The sequence below is a fragment of the Mustela nivalis genome, assembly GCF_964662115.1.
Source record: "Mustela nivalis genome assembly, chromosome: 2".
In the NCBI taxonomy this organism is placed as follows: domain Eukaryota; kingdom Metazoa; phylum Chordata; class Mammalia; order Carnivora; family Mustelidae; genus Mustela; species Mustela nivalis.
The window spans coordinates 186,300,540-186,320,665 of record NC_139021.1 but is presented as its reverse complement, the minus strand read 5'-3'; the positions used below and the strand labels follow the sequence as shown (position 1 = coordinate 186,320,665).

Genomic DNA, 20,126 nt, shown 5'->3' with positions numbered 1-20,126 from the left:
TGTAAAGCGAACATTTTAGGGACATTTCCATTTCCTGGGGTGATGGAGCGGAGCCGGGCCCAGCCGCAGGATCCTCCGCCGGCCAGACCCCAGCTCTGGGCACGGCACGTCCTGGCCTTGGGCAGGCAGCCCGGTCTCGCGGTCTGGCGGGCCGTGTAAATGCCGAGTTCGGTGATTCATCCGGGCGGGGGTGCTGGGCAAAGGCCGAGGCGGGCTTGGCGAGCAGGGCCCCACCGTAGCCCAGGACGAGGAGCAGAGGATGCCCCGCCCCGCCCCTCCCACAGCCCACAGTCAGCCCTGCAGTGGGCCCCCAGCTTCCCCCACGACTGCCTCCAGGGCCCAGGCCACGGTCTCCTCGGCCTAGGAGACCCTCCAGCCCGCCTCGGTTGCCCAAGGCGCCCGGACGTCTCCGACCAGATTCAGGAGCAGACGGGGAGCCAACGCCCCGGGGCTGAAACACCACCTTGACAACAGGGCCGCAGTAATGACGGAGGTTCCTTCCAGTTCCAGGGACGAGGAGCCAGGGCCCCTCTGGAGGGCCCACCCGCTGCTGCCCGCCTGCCCGTCCCCAGCGCCGGCACAGAGCGCGTCCAGGCCCCGAAGGCGGGTCACCCACACGTTGGCTCTTCGACTTTCCGGGGGAGCAGGCTCTTTGCTCAAGCAGCCCTTTGTCCCACCCAGAGTGCCCACAGGGGCCTGGACGCTGTCTGCTCCTGCACTTGGGCCCTGTCCTGGAGAGACCCACACGGCACTCACTGGTCGGTGGGCAGCCCGCTGGTCCATCTCCCGGGGAGTCCCAGCACCCACCCCCAGCAGCCGGCTGGTTCCTCTAAGGGTAGGAGGGAAGGGAGGGTCCCAGGCTTGGAAAGGGGGAAGGGTGGGGGAGGGGGAAGGGCAGGATGAGCGAGAAGGGGCAGGAAGCTCAGCCTGCGACCCCCAGGGAGAGGCATTATCTTGTCTGTGTCCTTCCGGCTCTGCAGGCCTCTGGGCCAGGCCCCCTCCCCACAGTTCTGGGGGACGCCCGATGCCAGGGCAGCCCAGCCACCCACTCTCTGTCTTCCCTGGAGGCCCATGGCGCCTGTGCTCAGCTGGCCCCAGGTCTGGCAAGCAGGGTAGAGAGGCCCGGACCCAGGGCCCAGCCGGTGGGTGGGCGTTGCTGATCGTGCCACGGCGCAGAGGGCACGTGGACGAGCCCCGGGCGCTAGCCCCGCCATCCTTGCCTCCAAGGCTGTCACCGGCCTGGGGCATGTGGAGGTGAGACACAGCCTGGGCTGCATAAATGCCCCTTTGTCTGTCATTACCTCAAATCAGATGTCGCCTCTTAAAGGTTGGCCTTTACCGTGAGCAAAAAGATAAATATGGAGTTTTATTTTCTCAGTAGGACGGTGTAGGTAAGGAGGTCTGTCGCCCCTGCCCCACGTACCCACCCAAGCCCTCCTCGCTCCTGACTCCCACCTACACTTCCTCCGGGCCAGGGCCAGCTCACCGGTGCACCCCTGGGTCCCCTGCAGCGTGGGCCTAGGCAGGCAATGTCCCGACCTGGGCTCTGGCATGAGGAGGCCGTCCCACACCGGGGAAGCCGGCTTTACTCCATCCTGTGCCGGGCCACTCACGTGGGGTGGCCTCTCTTTCAGGGTCACCTTCCCCATGGCCAAGTCCACGGGCCCCAGTGAAGGGGCCGCATCCGTTCCCCGGGCCTCAGCGGCAGGCCAGAGTCCAGCCAGGGCAGCGAGGGACCAGGACTCCGGGCGTGGGGCAGGACACCTGGGAAGGTGCAGAATCCCTGCCTTCTCCTTGGCTTCTTGGGAAATCAGCCCCCTGAGTGCACACGTCGCGGGCAGGCGGAGGAGACATCTGCACGGGGGCTGGCGGGCATGAGACACCTGGGCGTGGGATGCTTCAGGCCGGCCTGCGGTCACTGGGGATCGCCCAGTGTCCCGGCGGCTCAGGTCCGCAGCACGGCGCCCATGGGAGCCAGGCGCTCCAGCCACAGCCTCCGGGCCCGCGGCTCGTCGGCACGCTTCTCCCCGCAGCACCCGGCCCTGCGCGCCAGGGGGCCCTGGACAGCGGTCCCTGTTGACCCCACGGCGCCGCATTCTTCCCCACGAGCCCAGCCCCAGGAAGCGGGGGCGCGGGATAGGGGCCATGGAGACCTCACGAGGGCTCTGCGTCCCCCGAGGCAGACAGGTTGAGCCTGGCTAGCGGCCTTTCAGCCCACGACTTATTTTTCAGGAGGAAAAGGCTCATCTTTGCCAAGAGGTCTGGGAGGCAAGCATGGAAATGGTTACTTCTGGCCCGGGAGGGTCACCTGGAGAGGTGGGGTCAGGGGTGAGCACGTGAACCCCCCAGGCCTGGCTGGCCTCGTTCTCACCTCTGGAGACCCTGAGAGGCCGGGTCCCAGCCTTAGCTGTGCGTTCCAGCTGGTGGCGTTCCACCGTCCTCAGGCGACCACTCCTGGGGTGGGGGCACCAGGACAACACGGTCTGTGCGCCCCGGAACCTGCGCCTCTCTGGGTCTCTGGGACATTCACCGCCTGACGGCCACTTCGGCTCCCTGGCTTGGGCGCCGTCCTCTTTAGTATTTTGTGGGTCACTGCCCTCCCCCCAGCCCAGGGTCATTCCAGTGCAGGGAGCCTTGGGGAAGTTCCTGTTTCCCTAGGGGCTTCCTGAGGAGCCTGGGCTGGGCCCCCCACCTCCCGTGTTCCACTCTGTTTCTGTGCAGAGAGGGCGTGGGTGGCTCTGCCCCGGGTGCCCCGGACGTCCGGCTCACTTTCTCTGAGTCCTGAGTTAGCTCGATCCGGGGCCCCGGGGCTTTCTCTCCCCGATGCCCTGTGGGTGCAGCTTTAACACAGGACGCGACCCCACAGAAGCGGGAAGGGCACCGGGGCTCCGCGGTGAGGCTGGCGTCCAGCACTGGGGGCAGGCTCTCCTCCAAGTGCTCTCTGGCTTTGGAGGACGCTGGGGTCTGAGGCCGAGGCTGGAGACCGTGCTGGCTGAGCCGGAAGCCCTGGGCCGGGGGGAGCAGGATGGGGGTGGGCGGAGGACCCTGCGGGCACGCCCTGGGGTCAGTGTCCTGTGCGGGGCACAGGGGTTCACGGGAGGCTTGGCCTCTTTGCTGGGGTGTGGCTCCCCCAGAGCAGCACCTACGGCCGCTTGCATCTTCATCAGCAGAACGGCCGTCCCGAGGGCCATGACACTACCTGGACGGCTCAGGGTACCCCGGAGAGGTGCTGGCCTGACCGTGGCTTTTCCCGTGGAAGCAGATGACAGGCTGGGCATTCAGGGACTCCTGGACCCCGAGGTGGCTCAAGGTCCCACAGGCTCTGGGGCTATGACTTCTTTCCTCGGGAAACCAGGACGACCTCTGGGCACTTTGCGGACCGGCTCCCCCCAGATGTGGACTAGACATCCCACAGGACCCCGGGCTTCAGAGGCCCCACTAGTCCGGAAATCCCGGATCCGTTTCCAACCAGGAACCACGTTTCACTGGGACCCCACACCCACGGGCTCTTCGGGGGCTCTCTGGCCTCTGTGGAGGGCCCTGAGCTGCCACAGGGGCCTCCATGGGGTGCCCAGGAGGAGGTATCAGGTGGAGGAAGGCAGGAGGGGGGATCCAAGCCCTGGGCCCAGGAAGGGCTTGAGGGTCCAGAGTTGGGGGGTCAGGCAGCCTGGCCATCGGCTATGTCCCTTGCTTTTCCAGGGGCTCTGAGCTCCCCCCAGGAGGGGCTCTGTCCCAGCCTAATAATAACTCCCAGCCTGGCCCCAGCGGCCAGCTATTTTTAGAGTCCCTAACCCAGCCCCCATGTGACTCAGCAAGACCTCAAGCCGGGATGAGAAACTTGTGGGTGGCCCGCGGCCAGGATGCTCCAGGCAGCCCGGAGGCAGGCGTGGGCAGCAGGGGCCCAGAAGCAGGCCAGGCCAGCCCAGGAGCCCTCCCGCCTCTGGCCTCCTGGGAGCCTCAGGCCCTCCGCCACCCCCACCCTGCCCGCTGCTCTCTCCCGCCTGCCGGCTCCTCCCCCCAAGCGGAGCACGGAAAATCTGATGTCAGAATTCCAGTGTTGGCAAAGAGTGCGACTGACCTTCACCTCCGGGGGAGCCGTGAGGCCCCAGGGGCTGGGCCTGGATCCCTCCCTGCCCTTGGTGTCCCTAAGCGCCCTGGGACCACGGCCCCCTTCCCCTCTCTGACCCCCCCCTGCCCCAGGGTGGCCCTGGTTCCCAGCTCTGGGGGTCCCACCCAAGCACTGAGCACTTGATGGCACCACCAGGTGTATCCCAGGCCGGTGCTGCCCCCCGTAGCCCGGGTTCATCGGGTGGCCGGCCAGGCCATCTGTTACTAAAAGGGCTTCTGGAGCAGGTCAGCCGGGCTGCGTGGAGCTGGGGTGGCGAATCCCTTGCCCAGCTCCAAGCACAGCCCTGCCTGGCCGAAGCCCCTGACCCCGTGCACTCCCTGACCTGAGCCTGCAGGATGTTTGGGAGGGCAGGGGGGTCAGCAAGAGAGCCGTGTATGCGCATGTGAGCACGCTCGTGCGTCGCTGCGTGCCTGAGTGCCCACCCACGCATGTACCGTGCACACGCGTTCCTGGGTCACTGTGTGTGCCCGCCTACGTGTGTACATGCGTGTGTGTGTGCCCATGTGCCGCTGCGTGTGCCTGCCAGGTTGTACATGCGTGTGGGGGTGTTCGCGCGGCACACTGGGTGGCACCCATGCACACATGTGTACAGTCCGCGTGAGTGTGTGTGTCTGTGTGAGTGTACGTCCGCGTGCACGTGTGTCTGCGTGTGCGCGTGTGCTGCTGAGAGTGCATGCTCGTGTACACATCGGTACACGTGTGCTCCTGTGCTGCTGGGAGTGAGCACAGCCCACGCTGCACATATACACACAGACACGTGCTTGTGTGTGGCACATGTGTTCACATGCATTCACATGCATGTAAATGTGTGTGTGGCAGCTTTTCTCCCTTGGAAGCACACGAGATCCCGCAGCGCCTCTGGTCTCAGACAGGCACCCTGACAGATGTCCCCGCTGGCTGCCCGGCCCCTTCCCACCCAGCAGGAGCGGCGCCGGCACCTGGAGCTGGGGGCTGTGCACGGACTAGATGGGGATCCCAGCCGGAAGGAAGAGCCCAGTCTTAGAGCCCTGTCCCCCTCTCCTGGCAGGTCCCGTGGCTTCGGGCAGGCCCTCACGTGGGCAAACATAGGTGCAGACAGCCCGGAAGGGCGGCGGCCAGAAGCGCCCGGCTTCCCACGCCCCGGGGGGCGGGCTCGCGCCCCGGTCCCTTCCGCCTGGTCTCCCAAGCACCACCAGGTGTCCCCGTGCCGTCCTCCTGTGTTCCCCAGAGGGCGGTGATTCAGAGCAGCGGCGCTGCCCAGGGTCGCCCAGCCTCGCAGCCTCCGGACCGGCCCTCGGTTGGTTTCTCTGCTCCGCGCGTCAGGACGCGCCTCTGTTTAGGGAGAACATTGCTTCCCAAGGCGGATGATGACGGTGGTTATGCCCGACCAGTCCTGCCTCTTCTCCTATTCCTAGGTGTGTCGTCCAGGGAAGTGAGGAAAAACGAAAAGCCGTTTTCTGGAAGGAAAGTATTATGCTGTTTTTCATTAACTTCAAAATCCCTTAGAAAAAGGTTTTCATTTAAAATATCTGGCTGCCGGCCCTTGTCACGGACTGCTTCGTAAACTTCCCGCTAAGACACCCCTGAGACAGAAACACGGACACCCACCACACCTGGGCAGCCTGGGCAGCCTGGGCAGGGGTTTCTGCTGGCTGGTGGACGTCGACTGATGTCCCCTGTCCTCTGCTGCCCACGCGCCAGACCCTTCAACCTCCCTTTCAGAAGCCCCAGCCTATGCCCACCAGAAACCTGAGGGGCCCTCTTGGCCCTGGGGGGCACTTTCTGAGGCAGCTGTGCTGTTTCCCAAGAGCCCCTCTAAGCCCCTGCCCTTCTGAATCCCCTCGGACTGCCGGAGGGCAGCGAACCTCCCCCCGGTGAGCGGGAGCCTGCAGGGCTCCCCATGGGGACTGAGGGCCAGGAGAGCGGGAGCGTGGACCGAGGGCCCGGGACAAAGGCGGCTGGAGGACAGAGGAGCCCTAGGCATGGGCCCCCCGGGGGGCTCCACGCAGCAGCCCTGTGGGCGGGGGTGCCGCTCCCCGCAGGCAAGGAGGAAAACCAGTCCCCGGTCCTGCCATTGGCAACATGGAATGGAGCCCTGTGCGCACACGTGTGTCCGCACACCCACCCCGCAACGCACGCTGCGCATCACACGCACACACAGAGCACACATCGCGGAGCCCGTAAGCTAGTCCTGCGGAGAGGAAGTGAAATGGCGTCCCTTCCGATAACATCAGGAAGAACAAGTCTTTGGGCAGGAAGGAAACTGAGGCAGCACCGGAGTCTGAGCTGGAGGAGGGGCTTCCAGGGGACGCGAGCGGGGGGCTGCCGAGGGGTGCACACAAGGGGGGGGCACCAGAAGTGAGCCGCGGCCGCAGCCCCCCCAGCTGCGTGCCCCGGACCCCGCGGGACCAGCCGTGGGAGCCTGTGCGCGGACACTCGGGAACCCCGGGCCACGCCTGCAGAGGGTGGGTGTCTGTGCTGAGAGACACCGCGTGCTTCCGCCCGCTTTCGGCACAGGAGGGGAATTCAAAGCTTCGGGGAATGGCTGAAGTAATTGTTTTACAAAATGCCGTGTGTCGTTGAAAGAACGCACCTCTTGGCAGGTAGGTGCTAGATCTTCCTTATGTGTTCATGGACGAGACCTCAGGACCCTGACCAAGAAGGTCAGGCTGTGTGGGGCACCGGCCCCGGCCCCTCGCTTCCGCGACAGGGGCCGCTGGCAGAGCTTGCAGGTGGGACACGGACAGCCCCTCCTCTTGCTGGGCTGGGCCAGCCTTCCTGGTTTGCACGGAGACCCCCGGCCACTAGGAATGAAAGCAAACCCCTCAAAGAGCAGAGCCCCTCTCACCAAGTGGTTGGGACCTCATGGAATTGCAAATACTACCTATTACACTTCTGGGACGGACAAGTGCTCTACTCAGAGGTAAACCAAGGGTCTTCGATGTCCTTAGGAGTAAGAATGAAGATCTGGGGGTTTCAACTACATTAATTGAAGAACTAACTTGGGGGGAGGAACGGAGTATCTTATGAGCAAAAACTAAAAAGTTAGAAAAACAATCAGAACTGATCAATATATCCAATTCCTGGTCCACGGACAAAATGGCAACACAGAGAGATCCGTGTCAAACGGAATCCAGAAACAGAACGGAAACACGGATCAGCAGAATCATATCACAAGACACGCAGTTAAGATATGAAAATCCCAATAAAATAATTTTATAAAAAATAAGTTAACAAAATGGCCTCAAGAAACTTGAGAAAATAACAGACTCATGAAAGAAATCGAGGAAGACTCAGGAAATGGAAAACATTCCATGCTCAAGGATCGGAAGAACAAATATTGTGAAAACGTTTGTGCTGCCCAGAGCAAGCTACACATTCAAGGCAATCCCTATCAAAATACCAACTTTTTTCACAGAGCTGGAACAAATAATCCTAAAATTTGTATGGAACCAGAAAAGACCTCGAATAGCCAAAGGAATATTGAAAAAGAAAGCCAAAGTTGGTGGCATCACAATTCCGGACTTCCAGCTCTATTACAAAGCTGTCATCATCAAGACAGTATGGTACTGGCACAAAAACAGACACATAGATCAATGGAACAGAACAGAGAGCCCAGAAATAGACCCTCAACTCTATGGTCAACTAATCTTCGACAAAGCAGGAAATAATGTCCAATGGAAAAAAAGAGTCTCTCCAGCAAATAGTGTTAGGAAAATTGGACAGCCACATGCAGAAGAATGAAACTAGACCATTTCCTTACACCACACACAAAAATAGACTCAAAATGGATGAAGGACCTCAATGTGAGAAAGGAATCCATCAAAATCCTTGAGAACACAGGCAGCAACCTCTTCGACCTCAGCTGCAGCAACATCTTCCTAGGAACATTGCCAAAGGCAAGGGAAGCAAGGGCAAAAATGAGCTATTGGGATTTCATCAAGATCAAAACTTTTGCACAGCAAAGGAAACAGTTAACAAAACCGAAAGACAACTGACAGAATGGGAGAAGATATTTGCAAACGACATATCAGATAAAGGACTAGTGTCCAGAATCTATAAAGAACTTAGCACACTCAACACCCAAAGAACAAATCATCCAATCAAGAAATGGGCAGAAGGGGCGCCCAGGTGGCTCAGTTGGTTAAGTGGCTGCCTTCAGCTCAGGTCATGATTCCAGGGTCCTGGGATGGAGCCCCGCATCGGGGCTAAGCTCCTGAATAGCAGAAAGCCTGCTTCTCTCTCTCCCCCTCTCCCTGCCACTCTACTTACTTGTGCTCTCTCTCTAGCTCTCTGTCAAATAAACAAATAAAATATTAAAAAAAAAAAAAAAGAAAGAAATGGGCAGAAGACACAAACAGACATTTCTGCAAAGAAAACATCCGGATGGCCAACAGACCCATGAGAAAGTGCTCCACATCACTTGGCATCAGGGAAATACAAATCAAAACCACGATGAGATTCCACCTCACACCAGTCAGAATGGCTAAAATCAACAAGTCAGGAAATGACAGAAGCTGGCAAGGATGCGGAGAAAGGGGAACCCTCCTACACTGTTGGTGGGAATGCAAGCTGGTGCAGCCACTCTGGAAAACAGCATGGAGGTTCCTCAAAAAGTTGAAAATAGAGCGACCCAGCAATTGCACTACTGGGTATTTACCCTGAAGATACAAATGTGGTGCTCCAAAGGGGCACGTGCACCCAAATGTTGATAGCAGCAATAGCCAAACTATGGGAAGAGCCCAGATGTCCATCGACAGATGACTGGACAAAGAAGATGTGGTGTGTATATGTAATAGAATATTACTCAGCCACCAAAAAAATAAAATCCTGCTGAGAGAAATAAGTCAATCAGAAAAAGACAATTATATGATCTCGCTCATATGTGGAATTTAAGAAACAAGACAGGGGATCATAGGGGAAGGGAGGGAAAAATGAAATAAAAGGAAATCAAAGAGAGGAGACTCTTACTCCAGGGAGCAGACTGAGCTGCTGGAGGGGAAGGGCCGGGGGAAGGGGTGACTGGGGGACGGGCACCAGGGAGGGCGCGTGCTCTTGGGTTCTTGGGCTCTTGGGTGATGTGATGAGCACGGGCTGGGATATAAGACCAGTGAGTGAAAACTACCTCTGAAGGCAATAGTGCACTGTATGCTAATTAATTGAATTTAAATTTAAAAATTTTTAAAACAAACTTGAGGAAAACTGCACAGGCAGTTTTTTTTTAAATAACTATGGAAGATTTTTGAAGATCATTATTTAACAATCACCTGTAAACAAAGGTTGCCCGGGGAATCCCTTCCAACATGTAAAGAACAAGCAATTCCCACGCTACAGACCTTTCCAGTAAAGACGCGGGGCTTCCTAGCTCAATAGAAGAGACCAGCATAACTTCGATCAGGAAATTGAAACTGATTCCAAAACACGTATCAGCCACCCAGATGCAGAGTCGAAGCTGGAACACTTGCACATCAGAATCACAGCGACGAGAAAGGCCCTCCCTCCCGGGTGCAGGTACGGTTTGCTCCAGGAATCCAAGAGCAAGTAACGGGTAAGCTCGGTCCAGGACAAAGGTCAACGGAGAGAAATCTCATCCTCTCCACAAAAGCCACAGGGCATTTGATCAACTCCCAAATCCGTCCCAGCAGCCTGAAGAAACTGTGATGAGACTACTACGGAATGGGGCGGGGGTTACCCTGGGAAATGCTGGGGCCCAGGCTGAGGTCTGCGTGCTGGCTGTCAGGTTGTGTGGGTGGCTCGGGCCGGAGCAGGGACTCACCAGGCGGCTCCAGGCATCTTACACTCAGGGGAAGAGCATGGGGTCGTCTGGCCGCAGGGGTCACGGCTCTCCCCGCGGGCTCTGCTCCTAACAAAGCCCAGTCCCCACCCATGTCTCAAAGCCCAGATTCTGGTCTGCCGGCTGTGTCCTGAAAGCAGGGCTGGGCAGTCAAAGTGCTGCTGTGAGGCGCCATCCCGGGAGAGGCAGGGTCGGGGGTCTGTGTGGTTGTTTGGGCTCAGCCAGCCTGGTGTTCTGCTGCTCTCCCCTTTCCCACCCGCACTGAGCTGGGCACGTGATCCAGGCATGGCAATCGTCAAAGCATCATCTCTTCCTGGTCAGAGGTGGGCAAGTGCCCCCATGACAGCCAATGAGGAATAATGAGAATTCTGCTGGGAATTCCAAACAAATACGGTCATTCCTCCCTCAGGTTTGTCCCTGTGGGAATGGTCTGGAGCTGTTGCAGCCATCCTGCGACAAAGAAGAGAGTGGAGCCAGAAACCAGCCTGGGATGCTTGATCAAGCCATACCTGAATCTTAAGCCATGTGAATGAATAAATGTCCTTGATGTTAATTTGGTTGTTTTCTGTCTTGTATAATTAAGAGTCTAGACTGGCACAGGCTTCAGTCATAGCAGACTCCACGCACACTTAGCCCTATCTTGATGTTCTGAAAATCCAGCCGCCCTATCCCTACGAGAAGACCCCGTCCCCAGGTGGAGGTGCTGGACTCCCCAGATCCCAGACCATGGCAAACCCTGGCTGGAGTCCTGTGAGTGCTCCCTGTGTGCCCTGACCAGGGCTCTGGGGGTGGCCCGATCATTCCATGGGCCCGGGGCCCTGAGACGTGCACCAGCCCCAGCAGGCAAGACAGCTGCCCAGGGTAGTCTCTGCCATGGAGCAGCCGGGGGCTGAGCCCGATGTCCCTGTGAGAAGCAGCGGCTTTCCTTCTTCCTGGGAAATGCGCTCAGCACGCCTGGGGACGCCCTCACGACCCAGCGCGGCTCGGCTCGCCTCTGCAGCCTTGGAGGAGAAACACGAGAAGTGCTTTCAAGAGGGTTTTGTTGCACACATGACACTGCGGTGAAGAATGACTTTTTTCCATTGCTCCGTCCAGAACATGGCCACTTCCTGTCCCCTGGAAGGGCCCCATCTGTCCGGAGGTCCTCTGTCCACAGTGTAGCCGTGGCCTTGTTTTGCACGCCTGCTGACCGGCTCCTGCACGTTTTCCTACGAGCTGCTTTCACACGCGCCTGCCCCGGGAGCCTCACGCCCTCCCATTCTGCAGTCAAGGAAACCAGGGCTCGGAAGAGCAGCTGGCAGACGCCAGGGGCGGGGGAGGCTGAGGGGCTCCCCACCTCCCTTATGTCACTTCAAATCCCAGTGTGGACCCCTCCGCTCCCCGAGGGTCCTCAGGGACGGGCGCACACACTGAAATCCCCTGAGACCGAAGCTCCACGGGGCGCTGCGTGGGGGCAGGCCCAGCCGCCTCCGTGCCCAGCCGTCCTGGGGCGCTGTGCTGGGCGTGGTCTGAGCCCGAACAGTCCCGGGGCCCCGCCGTGTCTCCGGGAAGGGCAGGCTGCTGCTGTCGATGCGCGTGGCCCCCGGGGTTCTGGGGGGCATCCCTCGGGCAGGTGCCTGGGGCCGGCCGTCTGGCAGGCAGACACGCAAGCCTCGCCCCACCCTCTGTGGGGCACGGGCTCAGGCCACTCACGTGGCCCTGTCGTGGCCAGTGACAGCCCATCTGGCCTCCACTGGCCTCCCTGGGAGCCTCCCTGCGCCCCTGCCCCGAAGACAGGAACCTGAAGCCCGAGTCAGCCCCGCCTCAGGGTTGGCGGCGCTCGGCCAGCGTGACGCGCTCCGTGGCCTCTTTCTGAGAGTTCGCGCAGGAGCCGTGCTCCCCTGCCCAGCATCTGACGGCCCCTCCGGGACGGGTTTTAATCTTGTCGCCAAGCTGAAATGTGAGCCACCTAATCAGGTCGGCGCACTCAGGCCGGAGACGAGCTCCCTCGATCCCGGGAAGGACGGGTCCCTGTCACTCGCTTGCAACCTCGTCTGTGTCTGCGCCGGGAAGGGGCCGCGGCTCTGGTGCGCGGGATGTTAAGGGCTGAGGCCCCGGGTCTCGCCCGAGGGCAGGCTGAGCTCCCGCAGAGGCTCTGTCCCTCATGTCCCCCCGGACCAATGTCCTTCGCAGGCCCTGGGGGCAGGGGCAGCCATAAGCCAGGCCCCCTCCAGAACGCGCCTGCACAGAACCCCGGACTCGGCTCTGTGAAAGCACCCAGGGCCCCGTCTCCCCCCGGCCCCTCCCTGTTCACAGACGCCGGCCCCTCCGCGGCCTGGTGGGGCACCGGCCTGGGGCTTTTCTCTGGGTCACTCCCTCCAGGTATGAGCTCAAGGCTGGGGACGACTCCCCCGTTCTGGGCAGGGCATGAGTGCCACAGGGACCAAGCTCACGTTGGGAGGGCAGCCACGGCCATCTCCGGGGCACATGTCACCACGGCCCGTGCTTCTCCGCGGCCGCAGCTCTCGTCCGGCCTGGGCTCTCGGCTCACGCACCCTTCTCAAGGCCCCTTGGGACCTCAAGCGCCGCCAGGGCTTGTGAGGAAACAAGGTGGTGTGTTAGGTGAGTGGCAGGGACTGAACCTGGGGCCTCTGAGGGAGCCTCTTGAGGTACGGGAGCTGCCCTTAGGACCCTCTGTCGCATCTCCTACACTAACCACCCTGAACACAATGGCTACCTTTAGGATTTGGGGGGCCAAGCCCTGGGAAAATCGGACCACTCGTTACTTTTATCAGAGATTCAGAGAACAAGTTCCCGCTGCCCCTGAAGGCTGACAATGCTCCCAGAAGGGGCGCGAGCCTGTGCCCCCTCGGCCACCTGCCAGCAGGGAGGGGAAGAGACCCGCCCCTGGGAGACCCTCTCGGAGGCAGAACGGGGGTCTGCAGGATGGTCTGGGGCCTCCTGGTCTGAGGGAGGGGACAGCCTCAGGCAGAGGAGCACTGACGTACCACGGGGGTCCTCAGGGTCTCCGTGGGCCGTGGGGAGCTCTGGGCTTCCAGGGTCTCAGCCAGGCCTGGGCCTGTAGCCTGCACGGACCGGTCACTGAGTTGGGGGCCAGCCAGGGACTCTGGGCAGCACCTCTCCCTCGAAACATCGGCTGGTTGAAGGGGTTGCCTTTGCGCCCTGTGCTGTGGTTCCCAGTCACCCGGGCACAAGGCTGGGCTCCTCTCCCTGCACCCACAGACACCTTTGGCCCGAGCTGCTCCCGGTGCGTGACCGGCTGACATGTGTGACGTGTCTCCTGTCACCCCAACTGGGCCTTCGTCCGGCCTTCTCTAGGGGAAGGTATGTGGGGCCGGCCAGAGCCCCCAGGACCTCAGGGTGGGCCCAGCCAGGGATCAGAGGTGGAGGAGCGGCAGCCCACCTCAAAGGTCACGACAAGGACGCTCCGGGGACTGATGAGGGCCACAGCGGGAGCCCCTGCTGTGGGTCCCGGGGACTCGGAACCCCTGTGCCCTCTGCCCCGGGGTGTCAGTCCTGTGCCTCTTGGTGAGGCCGCTGACTGTCCAGCACCCCCGTGTCAGAGAAGTGACCTTCTGGACGCTCCCCGTGGCTGGGGGTGAGGCGCGACGCTTCCCTGCAGGAGACGCGCAGGTCTCCGAGTGGTTCCCGACGCCTCTTCTTTGAATGGAGGAGGGGTGAAGCCCACCGAGTCTGCTGCCGGCCGCCTGCGGACACTGGGAACCCGTCTCCTCTGGAGGAGAGTCAGGAAAGCGTGATCTGGGCAGATCCTTAATAACCGACCTTACAAGTCACCATCACCAGAGACAATTCTAAAAAGAGATTTCCTTTGTCATTGACTCATCTTGGCCTACATGCCGCGGGAAATTTCCACCGCCGCTCGCGTCTGACCCAGGCGCACCCCGGAGGCCCGCGCTGGGTGGGGGCGCAACCCGCGTCAGGACCGTCTCCCAGGGCACGGGCAGGCAGCCGCGGGGACCCCCGGCGGCGGGGGTGCAGGGGGCGGGTGGGAGACGGGTCCCACGTGGGGCGCGCCCCACCCACACCGGCCTGTGGAGCCGTCTTAGGGGACACGCTCCCTTCGGAGGGACCGCGCAGCAGCCGGGGGTGCCCGCAGAGACGTGCGGCCGTGCGCACAGGCAACCGCGGAGCGTCTCCTTGCCTGCAGGAGAGGCCCGTTCCCCAGACCCCTGTCCTGTATCCCCGCCACCCGGCCCGAGCGGCCACGCGGCCCCTTCCGTGTCCGTGCACCCCGTGCAGGGCGTTTCGCAGCACTGGAGCTCCGGATGTGCGGCTCCACGTTCTCTCTGCCCCCTGAGTGTGGGCGGCCCCTACATCTGGGTGACTTTCGCTCAGTGAGTCTAACTTCGAGTTCCAAGAATAAGTTCACCTTAAGGATGTGAGGAAAGACCTGCTTCCTTGTTCAAGTTCAGACACCGGGGCAGCAGGGAACACGGGTCACGGGTGTCTGGGCCCTGCAGAGCCTTGACTCTCTGCAGGACCTCGCCTTCGCGGGGACACGCTGGCTGCCCAGTCACACCTGTGACCCCGTTCCCAGATGGGCAGCGCTGCATCCCCGTCCCCCTTGGGGAGGGAGCAGCAGGTTTCTCTTAGCAAGCAGTCCCCACTGTCGGCGGCTCTCCCAAGCTCCGAAGCCCCAGCCCACACTCCGTCCTTCCCACTGGCTCCCACGCTCAGCTCTGCTCCTCCAGAGGAAAAGCTGGAAGGGGCCACCCAGGGGAGGAGGCCCCCACATCAGGCCTCACTGACAGGTCCCGCCGCCTCCCAGCAGACGAGCTCGGCCTCCTCAGTGGCGGGAGAGGCACAGTGAAGTGTAGGAAGGTTCTCAGAGAATCAAACCCATAGTGTTCATTAAATCTGTTCTTCTTTCTTGTCCATGATTTGCTGGTTTCAGTTAAAACTCTTCAGAGAACACACGGGAAGATGCTCTGTCCCCCACTGTCACCAGCTCCCAGTTTTGAGGAAATCATGTCCGAAAGGAATGGGTCACTCCCAAGGGGGCGATGTGCTCTGAGCAGGGGACAGGGCCACTCAGGACGTTCACTACCAAAATGGAAGTGGTCTAGCCAAGGCTGGAAGGACCGGTCCTAGGACAAAAGAAACGTCCCAAAGCTTGTTCCTGGGGACTTTGACTTGAACGTGACCCGTCTACAGTGACTCGGACTGAAAGACGAGGACAAGTGAGGGAGAGGGCCTGGGCCCGCCGGCGGCCGTGGAGGGAGGAACCCAGCAGGTCCGACACGTGGCCGTAGCTTCAAGCAGACCTGAAGGGACCCCGTCTCCCAGAGGAGACCCAGACTCAGCCCATGGTGGATCCAGGACCGGCCCAAGAGGACCGAGGCTCAGCCCAGGCCGGACCCGGGCCCAGCCGACAGCTTCTGGAAGAGGAAACCGGGTCACAGGAGACGCACCCCGCTTTGGACTTGGGACGTTGGAGAGGTGCTTGCCGGCCCGCACTTTCCCTTAACCCGTAGCACCTCTGACTTGTCTTGACGCTGTTGAGAGAGGTATGTGCTGCCCTTCCTGAGATCACTGGAAACGTCCCAAACCCACGCGGGGGTCAGCAGTCGGAGCGACAGGTGGACTCGCCCGGTCATAGGCCCCCACGCACAGCCAGAGTCCCCCGAGAGCACGCAAGCCGCGGGAGGAAGTCAGATTAACTTCCCTTCGGTCAGTGCCGGGCTGGACACCGTCCGCTGCCAGGCCATTCTCTGTGGCGTGGCCCCTGTGACCCGCCGAGCCCCGCCCTAGCCATAAGGCACCCACCCACATCCCCTATCGGGGGGCCACCAGCTTCTGGCCGGCACGACCCCTAGACTCAGGTGGAGGGTCTGAGCGGGGCAGAGAGCATGGTGTTGGGGGACGGCTGGGTCCCCGCACGTGGCACTCTGCTCCCCCATGCTCTCGGGCGGAGGGGGTTCGGTCCAGGCCTGGCCAGCCCGCATCCTGCCTTCTCATCCGGTCTCAGAGGAGGCTGTCACTTGGGCTCCGCAGGGGCTGTTTACTCCACCTCTAAAGGCCGTCTTGGGTCCCGGTTCCCGTCTGTGAAACCGGAATTTCTGGAAGAGACTGTTTGTCCTTGTGGCTGGGTGTGTATGACTATGTGTCCCCATGGCCACGTGTGTCCCCATGGCCGTGCCTGTGCCCGAGCGAAGCACATCACCTGCGTGAAACGCAGACTTGGGCCCCGGGGGAGGGTGAATTTGCACATCTACGTGCAACTGTGTGTGTGTGTGTGTGAGAGAGAGAGACCGGGCAGGACACGTATGTGCACAGGCATGTGACCAGGCTCGTGGAACTTTCTGGTGGGCTAATCTCCAGGTGGCCCTGGACAGTTCCAGCCTGTGGTGTTCCCCAAGAGGGACCCCAAACCGCAGCAGGGGCTCCTAGCCACTGCTCGCCGGGGCACCTCCAGGAGTGGGCAGCCTCCCATGGCTCCATCCTGGGGAGGAGGCTGTGATCTTTACGAGGCTCCCCACAGGGAGAAGGCAGGGGGCACGGAGTGTAGGCGAGGCCCTTGGGGAGGTCCTACCTGAGCAGAGGGGCCCGTGGCCAGCGGCGTCCTGCAGCTCTGGCCCCAAGGGCCCCAGGAGCGTGCGGGAACACGGAGGGGAGGTCTCCAATCAGGGCGAGGGTCTGGCTCCCTGCCTCTCATCAGCGTAAGAGCCTGGGGCTCAGAGAGGTTAAGAAGCGGCCTAAGGCCCCCAGCGGGTGAGTATCGCAGCCAGGATCTTCAGCCAAGCTGTCCTACCTTCAAAGGAGTGACCCAGGGGGGCGGCCGACTGGAGGGAGAACGGACGTCTCTCTGCTTCCGGAGAGACCTGAGGTCTGGGGCTCGTGGTGGGGCTGCAACGGACTTCCAAGCTGGGGGCGAGGACCTGCGCCTGCGGCCTGCCCTCCCGCCCTCACCCGGGACTCCGCGCAGCACCCTGGAGCCAAGGCCCCCCGGGCGGCATGTCGGTGGGGGGCCGTGGGGCCAGGGTTGGAGGAGCCAAGGGCCAAGGGAAAGAAGGGGCAGGACGTGCCGCCTGGTGAGTCACAGAAAAGGAAGCCGTGACGACTCCCTGGAAGGAAGTGAGGGGTCCAGCGTGCTCCAGCCAGGACCAGCAGAAGAGCCCTGGGGAGGGACGTAGGGTGCTGGACATCTCTCGGCCGGCCGGAGGCCAGGCCAGCGCTCCCGGCAGGAAATCATGCATCCCTGGGGAAAGAGGCCCCCAGGGCCCCTCCAGGCCCTGTCCTGGGCCCCCCCCCGCACCCAGTTAGGTCCTGACTGCACCCTTCTGGGACGGCTCGTGCCTGCCTGCCGAGGGAGACGGAGTGGGAGAGCCCCGCAGTTCACCCGCCTGCAGAGTTCCTGCCGTCCAGCCCCTGCCCTCTGCCTGTCCCGGACGGCGAGGGCTGGCTGCTCCCTCGGCCAGAGGGTGGCTGCTCTGCCAGGGGCCTTCTGCCCTTCCAGTGAGGGACCCGGAATGGCCCAGCGGGTCACAGGCCTGCGTCGGAAGGGTAGTGCCCGGGGAGTGGACCCGACAGCCTGAAGCCAGTGTGGAGCTGGGTGGGGTGAGCCTCCGAGGACACCAAAGGCTGCCGGAGCCAGGCCGAGAGGAGCGTCCACAGATGCTGACAGGGACCCCTCGGACAGCCTGGACCCTACTCGCCTGCTCCCCACTGACCAGGGCTCTGCAAACAGGCAGTCAGGCAGACAGGGGTGGGGAGAGGGGCAGGGCGCCAGGGAGGGCATGGGGTGGGTAGATTAGGGTGTGGCCCATCCTTGGGGGTCGATGTTGGAGGCCCGGGAGCCCGAGGGTGGCGGGGAGAGAACCCAGGCCTCCGGCTCAGCTGACAGGCGAGATCTGGGTGCAGGGAGGCCCGTCCCGCCCCCAGGGGACACAGGCCAAACAGACATGGGGTCCCGTGGCTCCTGGTTTTCCACTCCCACCCTCCAGGGAGGCCCTCGCCCAGGACCCTCACAGGAGGACAGCAGGAGTCCACGCTGGGGTCCGCCCCCCACATCCAGAGCCTGGAGGGGCCCTGTGAGGCCGGACCGGGTGTCACCCCGAGCTTGTGTCTTTCCTTCAGGAAGAAGCCTGTTTACAGGGGGACCCCCATGTCTCTCCGCACCTACACGGGCCGGGGGTGCGCAGGGCGCTCTGCCGGACACTCTCGCGGGATGTCGTTGGCCAGGGTGGCGGGGCCTGGTCTGGGGAGCGCGCCGTGCGTCTCGGGCCCTGCTTGCCGCGCTCTGGAATTTCCGCTTGGTCAGAAAGCCCACGTGGCTTCCCAGACAGGCCGAGACCGCATCCTCGCGCAGCCGCGGACCGAGGACGTCTTCGCAGAACACGGCGCCCCACGGGTTCCTGTCAGACTTGCTCATCCCGTCCAGCTGATCGGGTCGTCCATTCACGAGTCCCGCAAGATGACGGAGGGCCTCCCCTGCGGTCCCCGCTCACTGCGACCCGCTGTGCGTCTTAACTGTTCACGGCTTTGCTCCCTTTCTCTTGGGCTGTTTGGGTTTTCTTACGCTTCCAGAAATCACGTACTCACAAAACACCAGGTGGGGGTCCTTTGGAATTCGTGTCCGTTACAAACATCTTTATCGCTGAGAATACCGTCCTGTGTATTTGACAAGGAGAAAGGTTTGTGACTCAGTGCGGTGACGGATACGGATAAACTCGTGGCGGCGGTACGCGTGTATAAACGCCCTCACCGAAGCGTCAGGTCGCCCGCCGTCCACGGTATCCTGTCGACTCGATCCCAAGCAAACGTGTCCCCCGGCAGCGGCCCGCATTTCCGCACGGTGGTTTTAATGAATGTAAGTTTTCTTTTTTGGTCAATCTTTTTATACTTAAGTCCTCTCTTATGACAAGATCACAGAAATAAGTATCAGCTATTTTCACCCAGAAATTGCACTGTTTATATTTCTGCTCAAATCTGTGTCTTCTCTTATTTTCACGGGTTTCAGGCTCTCGCTTTCTCTAAGTGGGACACTTGCCTCCTTAACGTTCCTTCTTTCCTGCTGTTGAGGCCGCATGCTGCCCTCCTGACCCCGGCCAGGCCCCGGGCGTCTGTGCCTCACGAGCCGCAGTCCTTGCCCTCGGGGAACTCGAGAGGCCTTGGAGGCACGCGGGCCAGGCGGCCACTCACGGCGGCTGCCGGAGTCAGGTGGGTGGGGCTCTCAGGCGCTGTCCCATAGGGTGCGGGTCAGATGCGCCCGTGTCTGCCTGCCGTGTCCGGGTTCTCGGCCACCCACCGCAGAAGCTGGGCCTGTCTCTGGCCCCACACCCCTGCCTTGTAGACAAAGCAGTTTCCTGAAGGAAGCATCTGGAACAATTTCTTGCTGTGCTCCAAACGGGGTTTCCAGAATCTTCTGGGCTTGCTGGTGGGCTCCTAGGAGGACTTTCTCAGGCATGTGACGCTATAGCTCGTGGTTCTCCAGTGCCTCTGAGGAGCACGAGAAGATACTCTGTGACCCCAGGGACCACGTGGCTCTGCCGGGTTCTGTGTGTTGGAGGAGGCCTGGGATTGGATCTGCCCTGAAGAGCTCCTCTTTGTCCCTGGGCCTCGCAGCAGCACAGAAGCATGAGAACCCACCCCAGTCTTGGGACCCAGGTGGACACACGACCTCCAGAGGGGGTCAGAGTGTGGCTCAGGAAAGGATTCGTGTGGCTCTGATACACCTGCTTCCTCACTGGGCAGCGGAGGGTTCAGAATGCAAGTCAGCCGTGTCGGGGAACGGAGCGTGGAGCTTTCTGTCCCAGGGTCACAGACAGAAGAAACACAGCTCTGTGAGGGCACGTCCAGGAAACAGGCTGTCTGCCCTTGTCCGTTCATGAGCGAGTGCGTGCGGGATGAAGGAAGCAGGGCCAGGACGCGCTCGCCTGTCCCCACGGTTGGGCCAGCATCCATGGGCCAGCGGCCATGGGAAGGCCCTGGGAGTGTGTCCCACATGCTGGGAAGGCCCTGCGAGCAGAGGCTTCTATGTGTCCACATGGACCCCAACTCCAGTGTCTCACGAGGGGTGGCAGCTCCGTCCTGGGGGCCCACAACCAGGAGCCGGCATGTGTCAAAGACTGGACGTGGCTTGATGACAAGCCCGTGGACTGAGGGCCCGAGGCTGTAGGAGAACCACGTGGGCTGGGCGGGCAGCAAGAAGGGGACAGCGGGTTCCCAGTGGGACGTCTCCCCAGGATGGGGATGGCTCGGCGA

At 61.6% G+C, this 20,126-nt stretch overlaps 1 long non-coding RNA gene across 2 annotated transcripts; it reads left to right on the top strand.

Moving 5' to 3' along the window:
* Positions 1-218: 218 nt before the first annotated feature.
* On the top strand, positions 219-10,455 carry LOC309860065. 2 transcript variants are annotated; one of them, XR_014309137.1, is made up of 3 exons: positions 219-835; positions 1,635-1,772; positions 10,312-10,455. It is a non-coding gene; the product is annotated as an uncharacterized lncRNA (long non-coding RNA). The 2 variants fall into 2 exon arrangements; XR_014309136.1 differs by lacking the exon at positions 1,635-1,772.
* Positions 10,456-20,126: the final 9,671 nt, after the last annotated feature.